Source organism: Oncorhynchus clarkii, chromosome 17 (assembly GCF_045791955.1).
Source record: "Oncorhynchus clarkii lewisi isolate Uvic-CL-2024 chromosome 17, UVic_Ocla_1.0, whole genome shotgun sequence".
NCBI classification, from domain to species: domain Eukaryota; kingdom Metazoa; phylum Chordata; class Actinopteri; order Salmoniformes; family Salmonidae; genus Oncorhynchus; species Oncorhynchus clarkii.
Window position 1 is genome coordinate 39,974,960 of NC_092163.1, and position 13,982 is coordinate 39,988,941.

General features: G+C 41.5%; 1 long non-coding RNA gene across 1 annotated transcript; it reads right to left on the reverse strand.

Annotated features, from left to right (window-relative positions):
• Positions 1–10,910: 10,910 nt before the first annotated feature.
• LOC139370852 (uncharacterized) lies at positions 10,911–11,931 on the reverse strand. The gene is made up of 3 exons (XR_011627185.1): positions 11,701–11,931; positions 11,506–11,562; positions 10,911–10,973 (listed from the first exon to the last, which is right to left on the reverse strand). It is a non-coding gene; the product is annotated as an uncharacterized lncRNA (long non-coding RNA).
• Between the last annotated feature and the right edge of the window lie 2,051 nt (positions 11,932–13,982).

A 13,982-nucleotide genomic window follows, 5' to 3' on the forward strand; every position in this document is an offset into this window, starting at 1 on the left:
TTCTACAGTACTGTAAATGTAATGTAATTTAAAAGGATGTAACATCAATCTGAAACTGAGTCGTTCACATTCAAACACAGTGGGTGATTCTGAACTTACATTGTCGTTTTCAGATGACTTTCCATTTTCTTCAAAAAGACCTGTTCAACACAGAAGGAGCCTGCGTGTGTGTGTCACTTCGCTATACTTAATGTCCTTTCACACTTCTCCTCCTGACTCAAACCATCCTGTAGACCTACAGCTCTATTCGCATGCTCTAACACATTATCTTATGTATACAGTGCCTTGCGAAAGTATTCGGCCCCCTTGAACTTTGCGACCTTTTGCCACATTTCAGGCTTCAAACATAAAGATATAAAACTGTATTTTTTTGTGAAGAATCAACAACAAGTGGGACACAATCATGAAGTGGAACGACATTTATTGGATATTTCAAACTTTTTTAACAAATCAAAAACTGAAAAATTGGGCGTGCAAAATTATTCAGCCCCTTTACTTTCAGTGCCGCAAACTCTCCAGAAGTTCAGTGAGGATCTCTGAATGATCCAATGTTGACCTAAATTACTAATGATGATAAATACAATCCACCTGTGTGTAATCAAGTCTCCGTATAAATGCACCTGCACTGTGATAGTCTGAGGTCCGTTAAAAGCGCAGAGAGCATAATGAAGAACAAGGAACACACCAGGCAGGTCCGAGATACTGTTGTGAAGAAGTTTAAAGCCGGATTTGGATACAAAAAGATTTCCCAAGCTTTAAACATCCCAAGGAGCACTGTGCAAGCGATAATATTGAAATGGAAGGAGTATCAGACCACTGCAAATCTACCAAGACCTGGCCGTCCCTCTAAACTTTCAGCTCATACAAGGAGAAGACTGATCAGAGATGCAGCCAAGAGGCCCATGATCACTCTGGATGAACTGCAGAGATCTACAGCTGAGGTGGGAGACTCTGTCCATAGAACAACAATCAGTCGTATATTGCACAAATCTGGCCTTTATGGAAGAGTGGCAAGAAGAAAGCCATTTCTTAAAGATATCCATAAAAAGTGTTGTTTAAAGTTTGCCACAAGCCACCTGGGAGACACACCAAACATGTGGAAGAAGGTGCTCTGGTCAGATGAAACCAAAATTGAACTTTTTGGCAACAATGCAAAACGTTATGTTTGGCGTAAAAGCAACACAGCTGAACACACCATCCCCACTGTCAAACATGGTGGTGGCAGCATCATGGTTTGGGCCTGCTTTTCTTCTGCAGGGACAGGGAAGATGGTTAAAATTGATGGGAAGATGGATGGAGCCAAATACAGGACCATTCTGGAAGAAAACCTGATGGAGTCTGCAAAAGACCTGAGACTGGGACGGAGATTTGTCTTCCAACAAGACAATGATCCAAAACATAAAGCAAAATCTACAATGGAATGGTTCAAAAATAAACATATCCAGGTGTTAGAATGGCAAAGTCCAGACCTGAATCCAATCGAGAATCTGTGGAAAGAACTGAAAACTGCTGTTCACAAATGCTCTCCATCCAACCTCACTGAGCTCGAGCTGTTTTGCAAGGAGGAATGGGAAAAAATGTCAGTCTCTCGATGTGCAAAACTGATGGAGACATACCCCAAGCGACTTACAGCTGTAATCGCAGCAAAAGGTGGCGCTACAAAGTATTAACTTAAGGGGGCTGAATAATTTTGCACGCCCAATTTTTCAGTTTTTGATTTGTTAAAAGAGTTAATATCCAATAGATGTCGTTCCACTTCATGATTGTGTCCCACTTGTTGATTCTTCACAAAAAAATACAGTTTTATATCTTTATGTTTGAAGCCTGAAATGTGGCAAAAGGTCGCAAAGTTCAAGGGGGCCGAATACTTTCGCAAGGCACTGTAACTTACTGATATGACTACCTCAGACCAATATACAAGCCTAAACAACTTTGAGTCCTATAAAAAGCCATACATGATATGAATCTATGGGATAGAGTTAAATAGACAAACCTGGTGGTACAGATGTGGATGATACAGAAGTGATCAGGCTGTAGATCCCTGCATTCTCTGAATCAGGAGGAAAGAGAGAGAAGAAAGATCCTTATTATCCTTCAGACTGTCTGTCTTTTTGTACGAAAACAAGTATGTATCTATATCCAAGGCTATTATTTTTGCTGTACTCACATCTATAATTGAAGATACCTGCACAGGACCTGCATCTCAAAGAGAGAGACAAAGCCACAAGTAAGAGGCTGTGTGTCTGTGTGTGTGTGTGTGTGTTTGTGGGGGGGGGGGGGGGGGGGGGGGAGTTACAAACTCACCTGAGTGCAAAAACGTGGACGGTACAAAGGTGATGAGAGAATAGATTCCAGCATCCCTTGAATCCAACATGCCTGCACTGCTCATAGGTCCCATCACCAAATCATCTAGAACAGAAACAAAATGAAAATTAAATTAGAATTTGTTGTTTGTACATGCATGTGTGTAGTTGTCTTAGTAGTGTGTGCAGTGTTTGATGCATTTTGTTTGGAACATACCTTGTCTGTGATCATCCTGTCTGGTTGTAGGTCTGTACAACATAAGAGTATATAAGAAGGTTGTGGTAAGAACATCTCATCATGGACAATACAGAACTAAAGGTTGATACAATCTGCATCATATTCACAAGGGAATTCTTACCTCTGAGAATTGGTTTTCTCTGAAAAACAAATGAGGCTAAATGAATGATATTGAATATAGCCTACACTACACAATATCACCAAAAGGAGTTGAAAGATTAACCCATGTCAAAGGCACTTACATTAATATGAGAAGGAAAATGTTTGCAAATTATTTGTTATGCAGAATCAGAAGTACTCACTGGTCCTCCTGCAGAGACAGACAGCTGTCAATCCCATCAAGAACACACCCACTCCAGAAGCCATACACACTGCTGTCTGCCATAGTTGCACCGCTGTTTGGTGACATGATGACATCAGGAGACGTCATTAGCTCTTAATCCAAATGTAAATACTTCAATGGTAGACAGGTGTTAGAATACCACTTTATTATTAGTCTTGGTAAATGTTTCCGTTTTCATATATGTGAGAAAAGACAGCTAGTCAGCTAAGCGTTTTACATTTGAGTCTGTGAAGGAAAATGTTATGTTTGTGCTTTTCTAATAACCAATTGGACTGGGTCCATAAAACTGACTGATTGATAATGACTGGGAGGAATCCTCACTATCAGTATAAGCAATTTATCAGTGCGCCAAGAACATTGTTTTGTAAACCGAAACGGGTGTCTCAGTTTCAAGGTCTCAGCTTGAAGAGAATAAGTCTTGTTGGTTGGTCACATGCATGAACCAAATGTTAATGATGACTTAATTATTAATAATGAATAAGCTAAATCTTGCAAATATAACTTGTCTGTTTAAGCACTAAATAAGAGAACTAATGGGACTAATGGGACTTCCCATTAAGATTGTTGGAACCTCTCCAGCTTGCTGATAATAAAGAATTATTAATTTAATATTGACTTCAGATGTCCCTGATGGACATTTCCACGACAAGTCATTTAGCAGAGGCTCTTTTTCAGAGTGACTTACATCAGTGTATTCATTCAAAGATAGCTTGGTGGGGCAACAACATATCACAATCACAACAAGTTCATTTTCCCTCAACAAAGTAGTTATCAGCAAAATCAGTGCTAGCAGGAAAAGACAAGTGCATTTTTGCTGTGGAATTACTAAATAAGGATACTTACCCAAAACTCTTTTTTGACTGTTTGAATTCACAATGCTGAAATTGAACTGTTTGGCCATAATGACCATCGTTATGCACATGCGCTGAATACAACAGGTGTTACAATACAACCTTACCATGAAACACTTACTATCAACAATGCATTTTTTTATGTAAGAAAATATTTGCTACCTTTGTTGAATTTTTTTAAATAAATAAGTAAATAATTAAAAATCAAAAAACTTTTTAAAAAAGCAACACAATAAAATAACAATAGCGAGGCAATATAAAGGAGGAAATTCCGGTAATATGTATATGTAGGAAGGTGTAAAGTGACTATTTATAGGTAATAAACAAAGAGTAGCAGCAGAATAAAAAAATAAGCTGTTAAGGAGCCTTTTGGACCTGGACTTGGCAATCCAGTACCACTTGCCATGCAGTAGCAGAGAGAACAGTTCATGACTTGGGTGGCTGGAGTCTTTGACAATTTTAAAGGGCCTTCCTCTGACCCCGCCTGATATAGATGTCCTGGATGTCAGGAATCTTGTCCCAAGAGATGTACTGGGCCGTACGCACTAACCTCTGCGGTCGGATGCCGAGAAGTTGTCAAACCAAGCGGTGATCAATCAGCCAAATCTTTTCGGTCTCCTGAGAGGGGATAGGCATTGTCATGCCTTCTTCACGACTGTCTTGCTGTGTTTGGACCATGATAGTTTGTTAGTGATGTGGACACCAAGGAAGTTGAAGCTCTCGAAGAACCAACTCCACTACAGCCCCATCGATGTGAATGGGGGGGGGGGGGGGAGTTTGTGCTGAGGAAGCGCTTGTTGTCTTGGCATCACACTGCCAGGTCTCTGACCTCCTCCCTATAGGCTGTCTCATCATTGTCGGTGATCAGGCCTAACACCATTGTGACATCGGCAAACTTAATGGTGTTGGAGACGTGCATGACCACGCAAACGTGGGTGAACAGGTAGTACATGAGGGGACTCAACACGCACCTTTGACATCTCCCTGTGTTGAGGATCAATGAGGCAGATTTTTTTGTTGCCTACCCTTACAACCTGGGGACAGCTCATCAGGAAGTCCAGGATCCAGTTGCAGAGGGAGGATTTTAAGCCCTGGGTACTTAGCTTAGTGATGAGCTTTAAGGGGAACTATGGTGTTGAACGCTAAGCTTTAGTCAACAAACAGCATTGTCAAGTAGGTGTTCCTTTTGTCCAGGTGGGAAAATGCAGTGTGGAGACGGTGGGATGATGGTGTTGATGTGAGCCATGACCAGCTTTTGAAAGCACGTCATGGCTACCGATGTGAGTGCTACGGGCCAGTAGTCATTTCTGTACAGCACTTTGAGATATCAGCTGATGTACGAAGGGCTATATAAATACATTTGATTTGATTTGATTTAGCAGATTACCTTGGCATTCTTGTGCACAGGGACTATGGTGGTCTGCTTGAACATGTCGTTATTACAGACTCCGTCAGGGAGAGGTTGAAAATGTCAGTGAAGACACTTGCAAATTGGTCAGTTCATCTTCTCAGTATTCGTCCTGGAAATCCGTCTGGCTCTGCAGCCTTGTGAATGTTGACCTGTTTAAAGGTCATACTCACATCAGCTACGGAGAGCGTGATCTCACAGTTGTCCGAAACAGCTGGCGATCTCATGCATGGTTCAGTGTTGCTTGCCTTGAAGCAAGCATAGAAGGGATTTAGCTCGTTTGGTAGGCTTTCGTCACTGGGTAGCTCACAGTTGGATTTCCCTTTGTAATCTGTAGTAGTTTGCAATCCTGCTTTATCCGACGAGCATCAGAGCCAGTGTAGTTGGATTCAATCTTAGCCCTGTATTAATGCTTTGCCTGTTTGGTGGTTCGTCGGAGGGCATAGCTGTAACGGTTTTCAGTATGTGAAGGAGAGTCGGACCAAAATGCAGCGTGTCTATTGCGATCCATGTTTAATGAAGAAACACACTAAACACAAACACTAACAAAACAATAAACGTAACGAAAACCGAAACAGCCTATACTTGTGTAAACTAACACAGCACAAGGACATCAGGACACTAATGACAATCACCCACGACAAACTCAAAGAATATGGCTGCCTAAATATGGTTCCCAATCAGAGACAACGGTAAACACCTGCCTCTGATTGAGAACCACTCCAGACAGCCATAGACTTTGCTAGATCACCCCACTAGCTACAATCCCAATACATACACACCAAAACCCCAAGACAAAACACACCACAATACAAAAACCCCATGCCACACCCTGGCCTGACCCAATACATGAAGATAAACACAAAATACTTTGACCAGGGCGTGACAATAGCGGGATTTCTTATAAGCATCCGGATTAGTGTCCCACTCCTTGAAAGAGGCAGCTCTAGCTTTTTGCTCAGTGCAGATGTTGCCTGTAATCCATGGCTTCTGGTTGGCATATGTACGTTCAGATGAAGTCGGGGATTCATGTGGTATACTTCACAATGCCATCAGATGAATCCCAAAACATATTCCAGTCTGTGCTAGAAAAACAGTCCTGCTTAGCATGCGTGTCATCTGACCACTTCCGTATTGAGCGAGTCACTGGTAAGTCCTCATTGAGGTTTTTTTTGCTTGTTAGCAGGAATCAGGAGGATAGAATAATGGTCAGATTTGCCAAATGGAGGGTGAGGGAGTGATTTTTACACATCTGTGTGTGGAGTAAAGGTGGTCTAGAGATTTCTTTCCTCTGGTTGCACATTTGACATGCTGGTAGAAATGGGAAAAGTCCCCAGCCACTAGTAGCGCCGCTTCTGGATTAGCATTCTCTTGTTTGCTTATGGCCTTATACAGCTCGTTGTGCTGTCTTAATGCCTGCATCGGTTTGTGGTGGTAAATAGACAGCTACGAAAAATATAGATGATCTCTCTTGGTAAATAGTGTGGTCTACAGCTTGTCATGAGATAATCTACCTCAGGCGAGCAAAACCTCTAGACTTCCTTTTAATATTTGCGCACCAGTTGTTATTGACAAATAGACACAGACCACCACCCCTCATCTTACCGGAGGTTTATTGTTCTGTCTTGCCGATACACGGAAAACCCAGCCAACTGTATATGATCCATGTTCTCGTTCAGCCATGTCTCGGTGAAACATAAGATACGGATGGTAAAGCAGGATTATCCCCTTGCAGACGAATTCTCACCAAGCATCAGGATCTGCGGCCCCTGTATCAGTCATCTCCTCTTCATGCGAATGACGGGGCTTTGGGCCTGGTCCGTGAAAAGACGTAAATCTTTCTCCTTCAATTAATTAAGAAATGTTTTTCGCCCAGCGGGTAATCGCTGTTCTGATGTCCAGAAGCTCTTTTCGGTCATAAGAGACAGTGGCAGAAACATTATGTACAAAACAAGTCACAAAAACACACAAAAAACACCCAGAATAGCACAATTGGTTAGGAACCCGTAAAACGGCAGCCACCCCTTCCGGCGCCATTCACATCTTTTGAAAACTACAACAAATTAGAGTGAACGTACAAGCAGCTATAAGTCTATGAGTAAACCTGTTGGAGCTTTAGTGAATTAAAGTAAACTAAAAATGTAATTGCAAAGTAAGGGATACTAGTTGGAAAATAATACAAGTGAATTCTTTATCTGATTACACAAATAGAAAGGTATTTGTTATTTCTGTTAGAGAACAACACAACTCAGTCAGTAGAAAGATTCACAATTTCATAATTTGGCATATTATTGTTAAAACCCAGAACCTTAAAAGTTTATGGTGTACCATGGGATGCCCCGTTAACATCCCAAATAATGCTTACATGGTTATTCCCTTCATTAACATCTAGAATGGTCTCTGCCACTTATGATTGCCTGCTGTCTGTTAAATGCTCTACATTGGGTGTCACTCTAGTATGGAACTGTGAAATGCAGAGATTGGGGCACAACCTGAACTGGGTGTTAATAAATCCTCTTGCGACGAGCAAACCTGTATCCGGGAGCGTAATCATAGCCTCAAACGCATTAGAATAACGCAACTTTTCCTATTCATGAAAATCGTAAATGAAATGAAATAAATATATTCAAACACAAGTTAAGCCTTTTGTTAACAACACTGTCATCTCAGATTTTCAAAATATGCGTTACAGCCAACGCTAGACAAGCATTTGTGTAAGTTTACCATGGCATAATGCTATGCTAGGCTCTGCTGGCAGCAGGCAACATTTTCACGAAAATAAGAAAAGCATCCAAATTAAATCATTTACCTTTGAAGAACTTCAGATGCTTTCACTCAGGAGACTCCCAGTTAGATAGCAAATGTTCCTTTTTTCCAAAAATAATATTTTTGTAGGCGAAATAGCTCCCGTTTCTTCATCATGCTTGTCTGAGAAATCGACCGGAAAATGCTTCAACTATAACACCGAATTTTTTTCAAAATTTGCTCCATAATATCGACAGAAATACGGCAAACGTTGTTTAGGATCCATCCTCAAGGTGTTTTTAACATATATATTCGATAATATATCCTTTGAGGCAATTGGTTTCTCATAAGAAGCGATTGGAAAAATGGCTACCTCAGTATTTTACGCAAGATTTTCTGCGGGAGACACCATGTGACCACTCGCTAAATATGGTCCCTTACAGCTACTGTCCAATGGAAATGCCTAAAAAGACGTCACAATGCTGTAGACACCTTGGGGAATGCGTGGAAAACGTAAGCTCATTCGTAGCTCATTCACAGCCATATAAGGAGTCATCGGCATGAGGCGGTTTCAAAAAAGGTGGCACTTCCTGGTTGGATTTTTATCTGGGTTTCGCCTATAACATCAGTTCTGTGGCACTCACAGACAATATCTTTGCAGTTTTGGAAACGTCAAAGTGTCTTCTTTCCAAAGCTGTCAATTATATGCATAGTCGAGCATCTTTTCGTGACAAAATATCTTGTTTAAAACGGGAACGTTTTTCATCCAAAAATGAAATACTGCCCCCGGAGTTTCAAGATTAAGCCGCAAAAAGACACAACCTTTATGCGGCTTTAACAGCAGCAAAAAAGGTTGTACTTAGTTGATTACCACTACAATCCTCTTGCCTCAAACACGGTTATCATATTTTCAAGATATTGTTCATGTAGGGCGATCAGCGGCCATGAAAAACAAAGCTTGGGCAAATTGTAAGGGTTTTTGTCCGGATACACCAGACCGTGAAGGCGCACTGGAGCTCTTGAGCACCAAGCCTGCCCAAACTTACCTGGTTGAATGCTCCCCGTAGCCAGTGCGGTGAGGTGGAATAGCCCGCACTGGGCTGTGCTGGCGAACCGGGGACACCATGCGTAAGGCTGGTGCCATGTACACCGGCCCGAGGAGACGCACTGGAGACCAGATGCGCTGAGCCGGCTTCATGGCACCTGACTCGATACCCACTCTAGCCCGGCCGATATGAGGCGCTGCAATGTACCGCACCGGGCTAAGCACGCGTACTGGGGACACCGTGCGCTCCACCGCATAACACGGTGCCTGCCCGGTCCCTCTCGCTCTCCGGTAAGCACGGGAAGTTGGCGCAGGTCTCCTACCCGACTTCGCAACATTCTGCGCGTGCCCCCACCCAAAAAAAAATTTGGGATGCCTCTCGGGCTTCCAGCCGCGCTGCCGTGCTGCCTCCTCATAATGCCGCCTCTCGACTTTCGCTGCATCTAGCTCTGCCTTGGGGCGCCGATATTCTCTGTGCCCATGGTCCCTTGCCGTCCAGAATCTCCTCCCATGTCCAGGAGTCCTGACCTCGCTGCTGCTGCTGCGGCCCGTTACCACGCTACTTGGTCCTTTGGTGGTGGGTGTTTCTGTAAGGGTTTCTGACGAAGAGGAGTAGTATGAAGGATCGGAGGACCAAAACGCAGCGTGGTAAGTGTTCATGTTTTTTAATGAATAACGAACACTGAACAAAACAATAAACGTGAAGTTAATCAAACCGAAATAGTGTCTGTGCCACACGGGACTAACACGGAAAATAAACACCCACAACTCAAGTGAAACCAGGCTACCTAAGTATGATTCTCAATCAGGGACAATGATTGACAGCTGCCTCTGATTGAGAACCGTACCAGGCCGAATACAGAAAATCCCAAATTATAGAAAAAAGAACATAGACAACCCACCCAACTCACGCCCTGACCATACTAAAACAAAGACATAATAAAATAACTGCAATTGAGGTATGGGATGTATTAACCAAAATATCTATCAGATATCAGCACCTCTTGAACAAACAATGGACCTACATGGTAAGGGAATTGGGGGACGACATTTTATTTTCTGAGAATAATATAGAATATTTTTTATTGTAAACTCCACTTCCTTCCTGTAAATGTCTCATTTGTCTGAGAAAAGACAGGTTGTCAGCTAGAGATGGATGCTTACCCAGAACGATTTCTGTGGAGCTTTGACTTCCTGGGCACATGCAAGAGAGATACTGTTTAATAACAGTTAACACACAACACAACTTATTACGCTACTAAACTAAAATCATGTGGACTCTTTGGGGTGTCAGTTGTCAAAGTAGAACTAGTTGTTGAACCTGGTGCAAAGCAAAGTCATTGGATCTGATTATACAACAATAAAAGGTATCTAAATGGGTTGATTTAATTAATGGAATATCAACCTCTTTTTTTTAATCAGGGGATATTTGTGAGTAAAAACCTGGCTAAAATAAAGCTAGTCTATTTGTTTAGGTCCTATCTGCTAACTAGAGAAAGATGACCAACACACCTGATGTAGGATTCACTGCCGTGCTGGGGGTCAAAGGAGAGGTCAAACCTGGTGAAAAGAGATTACACAGGAACAAATGTAAATTCATTTAATATCTAAGGGCATTCAATAAGCAGAAAGAGAGAAGTACACTACACATTACCTACAAATCAGATGGACTAAAAGTACACAAATCTGGACAGAAATTACAAGCATGGGTCAATTCATAAATCGGAAGGAGCTTTAGTGAATTAATGTGAACAAAAATATACATGTAAGTTAAAATTAGTGGATCTACTTACTGGTAGTTGGTGTCACTGTGGTCAAAGTAGAAGTAACAGTCAAAACTAGTTGGAAACCATATGATTACACAAGAATAAGGTGTTACATTAACATTTTGTTCACCTAATTTTACAGGCCTGTAATCTAAACCATTGACTGTACAATTGGTATTTGCTGAGATGGTCATTTAGAGGCCCAACACACCTTCTGTAGGACTCATTGTCGTGCTGGGCGGCAAAGTAGACCCAGGACCTGGAGTCAAACCCACTGAGAAAACACATATTAATGAAATTAGTATTTTTATTCATGATCGTATTAATGATCATCATGGTGTTGTTGTCCTTTTGAAATACCTTCATGACTTGTCTATTCAAAGTGGGAAAAGTAGGACTATAAAATCACTACGGACAGATTGCTTCCTGCCCTGGTAGATTATATTTCTCCTCATTATAGAGATGATACGACCAGTTCATAAGGTGATCAAGTCTTTCAGGACAGATAAGGTGTTGATTGTTGTTGACAGCTTCCTAGAATAAGGTCACCATGTTATCTAACAGCAGAAGCCTAACAGAGTATAGATACAATCTAAACACTCGACTAGATGAACACAGACATTATAATACTTGTGCTGATGATCCCAGGCGTTGGTGTTGAGGCTGGTGTCATATCTATAGAACAGCTTAATTATCTAACAGAACAGCTTCATTTACACATTAACACAACTATTCTTATTGCTGAAACTTGCTTTGCTTTAAAATAACAGCAGTGTCACTATAAAAAGCACAAATGTGTGGACTACCTGCTATAGAAGGTGTCTGTATAGTTGTTGGATCACTGATGTGAACTCCCACCAGATCTAAAATCATTTGGGAATGAAATGTGGTATTTAGTTTGTTGGTCAGAATTAACATAGTCATACTAAGAAGATGCTGAAATAAAAGTGAGTCAGATCATGACCTGCAGCACTGATAGATATGTTTAGATTATGACTCACCTGTAAAGCTGTGCCCATCACTGCGTGGAGAGAGAGAGTTTGGTCCTGAGCTCAATCTGTAGTCACAGCTCACCTCCTTACGCCTCACTGACTGAAGACCACTAATCAGATCACTATGTTTTGGAGTGAATTGACAGAACTGCTGTCCGGATGCTGAGATAGCTTTTCTCTTCATGATCTTTGCTGTGAAGGATGGCTGACTCTCCTCTCCAACATACAGGTTACAGGTGGTGTCAGGACTGACGGATCCAGGAATCAAACAGATGATGTTGAAGTCCTCATCAATATTGACTGTAATGTCTGGTTTTGGATCTGTTAGGAAAGGACAGAGACTCCTTTTTGCATCACTGTATTTGAACATAATGTATATGTCACAAGTGACACTGACTCTTACTAAACTAGACCCTGCCATTCTCTTTATATTACGTATCAGCATGTCTTATTTGATATCATGCCTATTTATGAGTGCCAAATAATCATGTGTGCTGTGTGTTTACAACGATTGCCTTTCACTTAATTACTTACATTCTCACGTGTGAAATGAAATTGAATGAAATTGAATCGCACAGACAATTTTGCTTGCTTGTATGGTGTGTAGTGATTCCACAGATCTTCCTCTCCCTGCTCGGGAGGAAGAGCCGAACCCTGTTCGGGTAGAGCCGAACTAATCCTGCTCGGGCAGAAATGAAGGAACAAACCCTGCTCGGAAGGACCCGGGAATCACCTGCTGTGTTAGTTTGGCCCGTTGCTTGTAGTTAGCCTACAGCCCTAAATCCCAGCCTATTTATACTTTTCTAATAGGACTGTAGTGATACTGTGTATTACTGTGTAACGCTGAGTTTATAAAGAACCTTTGGTTGTACTTTGGCCTCTCTGTGGTTGTTTGCGTGGGATCTTAGAACTCTACTTTTAACATTTACATTTCAAATATTTATTGTCTTCACAACAACTATTTGAAATGACATTGGATGAGATTGTGATTTAAACAGAATCATTAAAGACAATCTGAATATAACATTTCTTACCAAGAATAGTAACAGAGACTGAACCACTGTGCATCGATGGATAGTGAGTTTCTATAGTGTAAAAACATCTCAGTTTGAGCTCAGCAGATGAACTTTGACCTGCCCACGAGAGCAGCTCAGTCCCCGTGAGTGATCGCGTACAGGGTGAGGGTTTAGGATCTATCCCCTCTGTGTAGAAGTAACACTGAGACACAGAGCCAGATGGGGGAATCTGACAGCTCAGCCGAACTGAGTCTCTCTCTCTGATGACTGTAGAACTGACCGTCAGCCTGGGAGGAGGTGGGTCTGTGAGATCAGGAGAATAGTGTCACCTTGAAAGTTGTATTTCAAAAACATCACAGGTAATCCATACATACTAACAGTATGGAAAATCCATTAATCAAATGTTCAACTATGTCAGCATTTATGTTTGTACAAAGTACAGTAATTCCTATCATTATGTGCAATGAAGACACAAGATCTCATTTTCAGAACGAGCATAATTAATACGGTATAACAGTGACGTGTATAATTTTATGAACCACCTACTTACCCTGAACAGTGACTGAGACAGGGTTACTTAAAGGAGATATGTGAGACCTCCCTACAGCAAAGTAACACTTCACTTTGACCACATCCCGAAACGTTTGATCTGCCCTCTTGAGCAGCTCTGTTCCTGTGATTGTCTGAGTACAGGATGAGTCTGGAAGATTCTTCCTCCCCTCTATGTAGAAGTAACAGTGAGACACACGGAGAGATGGAGGAGTCTCACAACTCAGCTGAACTGATTCTGTCTCTCTCATGACTGTAGAACTCACTGTCAGCTGGGGAATGTCTGTGAGAATAGGGGAATTAAGCATTTAGCATTTTGTGGTTTTGAGAAATTTACTGATAGTCTAATCCCTCCTTGTTATTTCAGAATTAAGGATATTGAGTCAATATCTTTATGCAGCGACAGTATGGGAAATTAAGGAGATATAATATATTGCTTGATTGTTTCACGTAATAGATTATGACAACACACAGTATGATAACATATCACAAGAGGAACATGGTAATGATGGCACAACTGTACATTGTTTACAACCATTCAAATAGTCTTCTTACCCTGAATTGTGACTGTTGAAGGCTCACTGTATATGGATCTAAACTGTGAACCTTTAGCACTGTACTGACATTGTATTTTGACCTCAGCTGGTGAACTCTGACCTGTCCACCTCACCAGTAGTGTTCCTGTGAGTGTCTGTTGACAGGGTGATGGAAGGGTGAATTCCACTT